Source organism: Myodes glareolus, chromosome 14 (assembly GCF_982192425.1).
Source record: "Myodes glareolus chromosome 14, mMyoGla1.1, whole genome shotgun sequence".
Lineage (NCBI taxonomy): Eukaryota > Metazoa > Chordata > Mammalia > Rodentia > Cricetidae > Myodes > Myodes glareolus.
This window is the reverse complement of record NC_142039.1, coordinates 2,397,062-2,405,803: the sequence shown is the minus strand read 5'-3', so window position 1 is coordinate 2,405,803 and position 8,742 is coordinate 2,397,062. Positions and strand designations below refer to the sequence as shown.

At 42.6% G+C, this 8,742-nt stretch overlaps 2 long non-coding RNA genes across 2 annotated transcripts; one reads left to right on the top strand and one right to left on the bottom strand.

Moving 5' to 3' along the window:
* Positions 1–47: 47 nt before the first annotated feature.
* LOC146891890 (uncharacterized) lies at positions 48–1,199 on the top strand. The gene is made up of 2 exons (XR_015005004.2): positions 48–345; positions 616–1,199. It is a non-coding gene; the product is annotated as an uncharacterized LOC146891890 (long non-coding RNA).
* A 1,222-nt stretch (positions 1,200–2,421) lies between these two features.
* LOC125417413 (uncharacterized) lies at positions 2,422–4,471 on the bottom strand. The gene is made up of 3 exons (XR_015005003.2): positions 4,032–4,471; positions 2,714–2,825; positions 2,422–2,609 (listed from the first exon to the last, which is right to left on the bottom strand). It is a non-coding gene; the product is annotated as an uncharacterized LOC125417413 (long non-coding RNA).
* Positions 4,472–8,742: the final 4,271 nt, after the last annotated feature.

The following is an 8,742-nucleotide window of genomic DNA, read 5'->3' as shown; positions in this document are numbered from 1 at the left end:
GCCGGCCCCGGCTCTCCACGAAGCCACCAATCCTCTATTGCATCGACTTACAAAGGGTGGAGAGACTCCTCGCGGCCGAGGTCGTTCTGTGCTGGAGAAATCAGTCTTGTTATTTGCTTGAGATTAACGCAAACCCCAGCCAGAAAGGCCAAAGACGACAGCATTACCTAGCCACGTAGGTCGAGGGAGCACTGCGACTGACCGAACCCCAATAACCATCCCTGGCCGGTACAGTGGCCGAAAGCCCTTAAACTGAACCTTTAGCATTGGTTCGTTTTCCATCCGGAAGGCCTGGCCTCTGATTAAAAGAACCATGCTTTTAATACCAACTCTTGGGAGACAGAGGTAGGCTGATATCTGAGTTTGAGGCTAGCCTAGTCTACAAAGCGAGTTCCAGAACAACCAGTTACACTGAGAAACCCTGTCTCAAAAACCGTGTGTGTGTGTGTGTGTGTGTGTGTGTGTGTGTGTGTGTGTGTGAACCAACTCCAGATTTCTAAAACAGGATTGTTTAGCATTCAAACCTGAACCATAAAACATCTTATGGGAACTGAAATGACAGTTTATTTATTTATTTGTTTGCTTATTTGTTTGTTTGTTTTTCTGTCTCTGCAGGGAGAGAAACTGCAGTCTCATTCCCCTTGCCAAAGAGGGAAAATCAATGGGTTTTTAATCTGCAAGGGAGATGGATTTCCTATTCAAGCTACGGAGTTGTGGAACAGCTCTGGGCTGAAGATTGATGGAACTGTCAGGTGTCAGCCAGCAGGCGCATAAGTAAACCTGTCCACCCCCGAGGCTTTGAAGGTGTGTAGGAGGCCCAGAAGTGTGAAAAGGCTTGTGCAAGGCCACCCCGCTGTCAAGAACCCAGAGAGAGGGCCCATGAGACAACTCAATAAGGCACTTGCTGCTTAGCCTGCCAGTGTGTTTGGTTCCTGGATCTGACAGAGTGGAGGGACAAAACGAACTCCTGCAAGCTGTTCTCTGATGACATACTTGCATGTGTCTTCCGAAAGATAGATTAAGATGTAACTTTAAACAGTTCTTAGAGCCCAGATAGAAACCAGTACGTTTTCTGCTATGCCAGTGGCTCTGCCAGTGGCTCTGCCAGTGACAGCCTTTGACTCTGAAGAACTACACACGGGTTTCGTCAGATTCCAAAGCCGCTAGGAACCAATCTATAAAGCTTTAAGTTGGCAGTATCATGGCTGATGGCCAGATTCTCTTATTTCCCAAATGACACCGAATCTGCCCGGTTTGCTATCTATTAAACCTGGTAGCCATCCAGGAACAAATTTCTGTATTTCACCAAGCCCAGTTCCTGTTTTCTGGGTACCTCCCCCAGTCCAGCACCAAGTGTTTATGGAACTTCCATGCCCTCCTCAAGTGATGCAGAGAAGTGCTTGCCTACAGGGCTCTGTTGGCTTGGTGAGACAGAGCATCAGCATTTAAGAACAGCTGGGATGAACCTACCTGGATGATCCACACACATGGGCTGAAGGCACAAATGAGGTCTTGCAATATTAGTGCTTTTAAGTATTAATGACTCAAAAGTCCTCCAACAAACAGGACTTTGGCTTGCTCTCTCCTCCTTGGGGTCGGGGGTAGCTCAAAGTCTCTCTCATCTCTGGTCTTTGGCAATGCCTATTTGTGTAGCTACCTGTGATGCGGGGACCTGAAACCCCTTTGAAAGATGTAACTTCCCCATTGTCAGTGGTGGCTTCCCCACCTCACTTAAGACCCAACCATTATCTGGGGAGCTTTCTGGACTCGGGACAACCAGATAACTTCTAAGAATTCACATGTTCATATGTGTGCCTTCAGTGGAGACAACGGGTCTTATGCATATTGCTGGGAGCCATGCAGTCAAGAGCCAAACTGAGGTCCTGTTCCTCTGGGCTAGTCATCTGAACTATACGTTACTCCTGATGGGGGAAAGAAAAAAGAAAAGGGACCCTGTTGCCGGATATTTGACCGCACTATGAACCCCAAGATTACATTATTTCCTGGAAAAACTTGCTTGTACTTGTGGTGTGGCTCAGTCCTAGTGCACACCTTTAATCCTAGACATTTCTGTTTGGTTATTATAAACAGATTAAATAAACCAAACCATACATCAAGAAGTAGAGCAAGCAGCCAGTTAACAGGAAGTGAACATAGGATTATTAAGAAAAAAACACAAAGAGTAAGAGGGAGTCAGGATGGATAGAGAGACACACGGGAGGTAGAAGGGAGGAACCTTGAGTTGGAGGAGGGTGGCTGGAGATGGTGGAGGAGAAGAAGGCTCCTGGGATGTGGAGCAGGAGGATCAGCTGGCAGCTTTCTCTGACTCTCTGGGTAGCAGGTTTTCACTCCTGCATCTGGCTCCTGCATCTTTATTGGTAAAAATAGAAGGATTGAGATGTTATTAAAAAACAACAGGAACTAAAATGTACTTCAATCTTCCCCAATTCTTCAGAGTTCAGAGCCTTTCCCCACTACGTTCAAAGGCAGTGCCTCCAACACTGATGGGCACCTTCATTTAATCAATACTTCAGGTCACCGCTGGGTGGACAGTGAGAGAGAGCTGCAGTCAGGACTTCCCACTGCAGGAACAGTGTGAAGCCTTCAGCCTGGAAGGGAAGGAAGAGTTCAGAGGTGAGAGGAGAAGTTGGAGAGACAACCAGACCTCACAGACTCATAACTAGATAAAAGGAAATGGAGTCTTTTAACAAACCATTGCCTTGGTCCAAGCTGGGGCGAGGCACAGCTGTTCAAGAATAACAGCTTCTGTGTGATCCATGGTCACAGCATTGTGATGAGTCCGGGTCATTCAGAGATTTACCAATCTGGCCATTCGTAAATTTTAAGAAAGAAGAAGCTTTAATTTATATGCTGTGCGAGGTTTACACTCGGAACTAGATTCCCAGATGTAGCACCAGCCTATCTAGTCAGGATTTTAAAGGCAAAGTTATATTCTGTCTACAGAACAAGCAGAAGGTCATCTCCCACAAAGCAAGCTTTTATTTACAGAAGCAGAAACAGTGCTTTTGTTAAAGTTGTACAAAACCAGACAATTACAAACATTAACCCTTAGCACCCTTAACATTTGTAAGTCCATTTTTGCTTTGTAGGTCTGTTAAGCAAATTTTAAACTTTTAAATATACAGTTAGCCATCAACATAATGTTGGCCGTCATATTCTCCCCTTGAGTTGTGTCTTGAGTCAGATCCTTGAATCTGTGGTGGATACCTGTTCATATTGGGACTTAGTTACCATCAGCTCAGTAACTCCTAAGTGGGAATTTACATATCTAGTTAAGGCCGTGATGATGAGGGGCAGGAGCAGGAGAGCTAAGGGCCTTGTGATGGCAGAGTTACTAACCAAGAAGGGCCTGAGAAGGAGAACCGGAACCTTTCTCTTTTTTTCCACCTAGGGCCTTCTCCCTTCTTCAAGGTTTTTCCAGAGCGCAGGCAACTTGTCTCTAATGATTCCCCAATGGTTTGCACAGAATCAGCGACTTTCCCCTATGTATGTATGGTTATATGTATGGTATGTATATATGGTTATAAGTATGGTATGTATGTATGGTTATAAGCATGGTATGTATGTATGTATGGTTATATGTATGGTATGTATGGTTGGTTGGTTATACAGTAACCTTGCTCTGCATAGAGCAGGTCGGGTGCTCGCCCATGATGTAAATCAACCTCAGCTAATGAAGCCACCTGTTCTTCCAGTTTGGCAATTAATTTTTTTCTAATATGGACAGATCCTGGGTCATTTGGAGTCCTAGGTTTTCGAAGCTAATGTCAGCCGTTACGTACCAGTGGTGCCTGTTCTTCCTAACCCTAAGTTTATTAGGAGGCATATGGGGAGGGCTATGTTTTTCCTGAATATAGAGCTAGAAGGGCCTGGCCTGCTCATCCATGTTTTCTCTCCACTGAACCATCATAGACATACATCCAGGGGAACAGGGACACCAAAACACAGAATTCCAGGGGTTGATGCACATGTCAAATAGGCAAGCAAGGGTGTAACCTGACAGCACTTACAACCCAGTTTCAACCAGGAGTGAAGCAAGGAATGTCCACCTGATGAAGCAATGGCCAGGAGTTGTGAGACATTTATGGCAAATTTGCATTTGCTCTTAAAGGGAGAACCATATATCCTACGAAAGAGCAAGAGGGAACAAAGTCAGACAAAACACTATTCTTAGCCTATAACCTGCATCAGTTTTATCTTTCGTAGACAATCTATTTCATCAGTGACACACTTGACTTGGGAGTCATGTATCCAGGTTTGGATGCTATCTGCCTCGACAGCAGTGGGGTGGTCAGGATGACAATTCATGGTCCCTTCCAGCAGGGTCCCAGGCTCCTTTAGACTTAACATTCCAGCCTTTTGTTGAGGATAAGGGCAACATACTCTCTTCTATAACTGCTTCTCAGCTGAAATTAGGACATCATTGTCAGGACCCAGGAAGACTGGACTGCCAGTCTTGGGGGACATTCATCAGGAGTATCATGCCAGGCTGTGGGGGACATTCATCAGGAGTATCTAGTCTGCTGACCCAGCTGAGGAGACAGGAACAAGCACACTGGCTGTGGTGGTTTAACCCGCTTTCAGTAAGTCCAGGGCTCACAGCCATTTAGAGCAATTTGTAGTCCACAGCTGATTTCATGGGTGGTGTCTGTCAGCTGAGTAGAAATCCACTGGGACAGATAGAGACTAGAGACAGAAGTTGAAGGAAAATCTCACATTTAGAACTTCCCTCAGGAATAAGCAGTAAGCGGGGAAACTTAGGGCAGAAGTGCTTATCTGGAGTCCATTTGACCTGTGGCAGGCGAATCCAAGTCTCAACTGTTTGAAGCTTACGGGAGTTTAAAGTTTACAAAAAGAGATAAAGGTTTTTAGATATGTTATCATTATCACTGTTTGTAATCTGTACAGAAATCCACACCGTAGAAAAGGCAGTAGGCTCACACCCTTGAGTCATAGTCAAAGCTTTGGGACCAAAAACTTAAGTATGTGTTAAAAGCATTAACATATTTTCCTGTCCAAAGGGATGATATATACAAATTGGACAAAAATAGTTTTAGCACAACAAGAAGTACCTTTTAGTCTATATTTAAAAAATAAAGGAAAATTTAAAATTTGAACTTGTGACAATAATGGTCAGGCTTTACCAGAACCAGATAAATAGCTTATCAGAACTCCATTGATTATTATGTTACAACTCTAAACCTTTAAAGTCTTAACAACATATATCATCTTTAAGTTTTATTATTATTATTTAATTTTAAAAATTATTTTCTCATACCCTTACAATTTACATAAACCACAAACATTTCTCCTTTTTCCATTTAATCATTTACCATGAAACACAAGTGGTTAATTGCTGAGAGCAGTCATTGCAAAGCAAGTTCTTTTAAATACAGGAATAGTAAAAAGTTACATTGAAACCTGTGTTTTAAATTTGCCTTTCTCACCAGGAGACCTAATAGCTCTAGAAAAAGCAAAGACTGGTTTTCACATATGAAATGTATTGACCAGGCAGCTGCTATTAAACTGATAAAGCAAATCAACATCAGAGATCTGAGATAAATCTGACCAGGAAGTATAAACCAAACAGCCTCTGTATCAACAAAATGGCAGAAATTTACCCGCTACCTGGATGATTACCATAGGCTCCTCCCCTGCAGTCTCCGTGGAGCCAACGCGGCTTCAGGCTCCCGCAGTCACACAGGACAACATTAACTCCCTGACTGCCACCCTGGGTTCTGTGCAGCTGTGTGTGTGTGTGTGTGTGTGTGTGTGTGTGTGTGGTGGAAGAGGGGCAGTCAGCGTCCTGCTTGTCCTCACTCTCGCAGGATCTTGGAGGCGGATGAAGCTGGGGCAGTCCCACCGATTGGCTAGTGTTACCACAGTACTTGCGGCTTCGCCTTTGGAAGAGACCTTAGGGCTGCCTCTAGGAGCCGCAAGTTTTGTCTACCACAGGAGACATTTTTCACTGAATACTTTAAATACTATATTCACATATTTGAAGAATCTTTGAAGGTCCTCTCTTAAGTATACCTGACTTAGTAAACTCTACTTGTTTTAGGCTTAACCTGGAAAACATATACAGAAGATAAAAAAAAAAAAGCTTATCCCTGTCAATGAATTACATTTGTTCTTAGCATGACTACAAGCATAGTTCTGAATATGTCAAAGAATTTGATCATTTATAGGTGACTATTAACCTGAGTGTTCTAATTATAGCCATTAAAAAATTACAATTCTTAGCCAAGTGGTGATGGCATACACCTTTAATCCCAGCACTCAGGAGGCAGAGGCAAGCAGATCTCTGTGAGTTGGAGGCCAGACTGGTCTACAAGAGCTTCCAGGACAGGCTCCAAAGTTACAGAGAAACCCTGTCACGAAAAATAAATAATTAAATACAATTCTTGAATTGAAGCTCTTTTGGTGTCAAAATAAAACCTCAAATTATAAATGCAGCCCATATACAGACTAAGAATCTTATTTTTGATCATTTTATATTGCATTATTTATAGAATATCACAGTTTCTTATATGATTCAGTTTATCCAAGCAGCTAAAGATTAACGAAGTTAGCAAAGAAAAGGAGGCCAGATAAACATTTTCAGGTGAGTTTCTGTTAGCCTGACTAGGCCTGAGTAAGGAGAGGTATTCCATAGGCTCTTGACAAACTACTTAAACTTGCTAATCATAAGACAGGAATATGTCAGGTTCTGGTGCTCATAGCTGTGACCCTAACTCTCTCGCTTCTCATTTCCCTCCTTATAGTTTTTAAATTTTCTTTTATCCTTTTTCAACCTAGTTCACCCTGTTTCCCAAGTCTCTGTTGTTCTTTGTCGGGAATAGCACAGATCTCCGTGCTGCTGGACAGATCTTAGCCTGTCCAAAACCCCCATGAGACCTTATCTCATGATATCAAACCCCTGCTGGTCTTAAGAATTATTTTAAATCAGAAGATTGTACTAGGGATGCTGGTCCATGATAATGACTGTCAGGTTAGCATCAAAACTTGGAGGAGACCTGGGCTGATTTTTTTCTTAGACAGCTTCTTTTCTGAAGCTGTTCTGCGTGGTTCTGCCTCTAGCAGCATTTCCATGTTGCCCTTTAAGTGGATTCCTCAGGCCTAGTCCTCTGGCTCCTGAACTAGTGTGTTCTGTTAGCTCAGGTATGAATCTAGCCATAGCCTTCTATGTAAAGTGCAAACTAGAATTGTCAAAGTACTAGATGAATCTTTGCATGTATCAAGTCACTGATGCTTGTTGACTCAATGAATTTTAAGAACACCTGAGGACAAACATTTGGTTTAACCCATGACATTATTTTGAGGCAAACCTGACATCCAGAAGACCAGTTATTTAGCCACATTTTTAGAAGTGCAAAGAGTTACTGAACACAATAAACAAAACCTCATATGTGCTGCCTTGCTCATAACAACTATTACATTTTAATTCATCAGAGTCTTTTCAGTGTTGTTCCCTGTTTTTTAAATAGGCTTTGATTTTATGATATCCCCCTCATCTGTTGTTCTTATTCTCAGGAAAGAATCACCACACAAAAATCCATTCCAATCCAAAATATCTGTTATTCAAATATTCAAAAGCATCCATTCCTTTTAAAACAGAGATGAATCCAAGCATGGACACACTATGTGCTGCAGTAGATTAGGATAATCTTTGCATGAGTGTTCTACCATCAACCCTCTTGCTGGAAGTTTTAAGTTAACTTTCATTACAGATTTTACAGCCCTCTAACAATATCCAATAAACTTACAAATTGTGGGGTACAGAAAGTTTACATAATAGATTAAAAATCTGGAGATAATGTTCATACTTTAGCAAAAATTTTAGAGAAATAAATGAGAAAAAAAGAAGTGAGTGAAAACAGCCCCCATTGGGAAGAGTCTATTCTTCTGTTTCTTCTTTCCTTTCTCTGTCACAGAGTCAGGTGGCTCACCTGACACAGGACGGAGATTTTAGAGGAAAGTTTCAAACAAGCATACTGGGATCAAGAGAAGGAGGAGCCAAAACCCAGTCCAGAGACAGCTTTTCAAGAAATAGAATAGCATAAAAAACATAGTGATATTATCCATACCTAAAAGACACTTGAATCCCTAAAAACTGAATCCAGTGACTAGAAGGAAGGACCCGAGTAAGCTAAGGATAAAGGCTTAGAGATGAACGTTTTATGCACAGTGGATCACACCAGAAAACATAGATTCATCAACCAGTAGCTTAAAACATTCACACAGTCAGGGGAGAACCAGATAAAAAGAAACATTTGGTGGCCACCTTTGTTCATCCATCAAACAGCTGATTTCTATCTCGGCTTTTCCAACAAAGGCCAGCGATATCCCAGTGGTCCCTCTGACTTAGGAATTACGCTTATGTCTAGATTTTCCAGAAGTCCCAAAATGCACACTACAGACAAACAGGTGCCTGATCTACACACAGCTCCAGAAGTTTTCTGATCCCTCTTTTCTCACAGTCTAGGCACTGAGAACCTGTCTGTGGCTCCCTCCAAACACTAGGCCTGTCTTATTTTTCAGTTCCCACCATGTCCGGAACCCTCAGGGACTCAAGACTCTCTTGTGAAGTCTGGATATTAAAGGTCAGCGGCTCCCTCCAAACACTGGGCCTCTCCAATTTCTTGGCTTCTAGTATGGCAAAAGCTCCCAGGGTCCCAAAGCTGGCCAGAAAAAAAAAGGTGGATCTGGCTGAATGCCCAA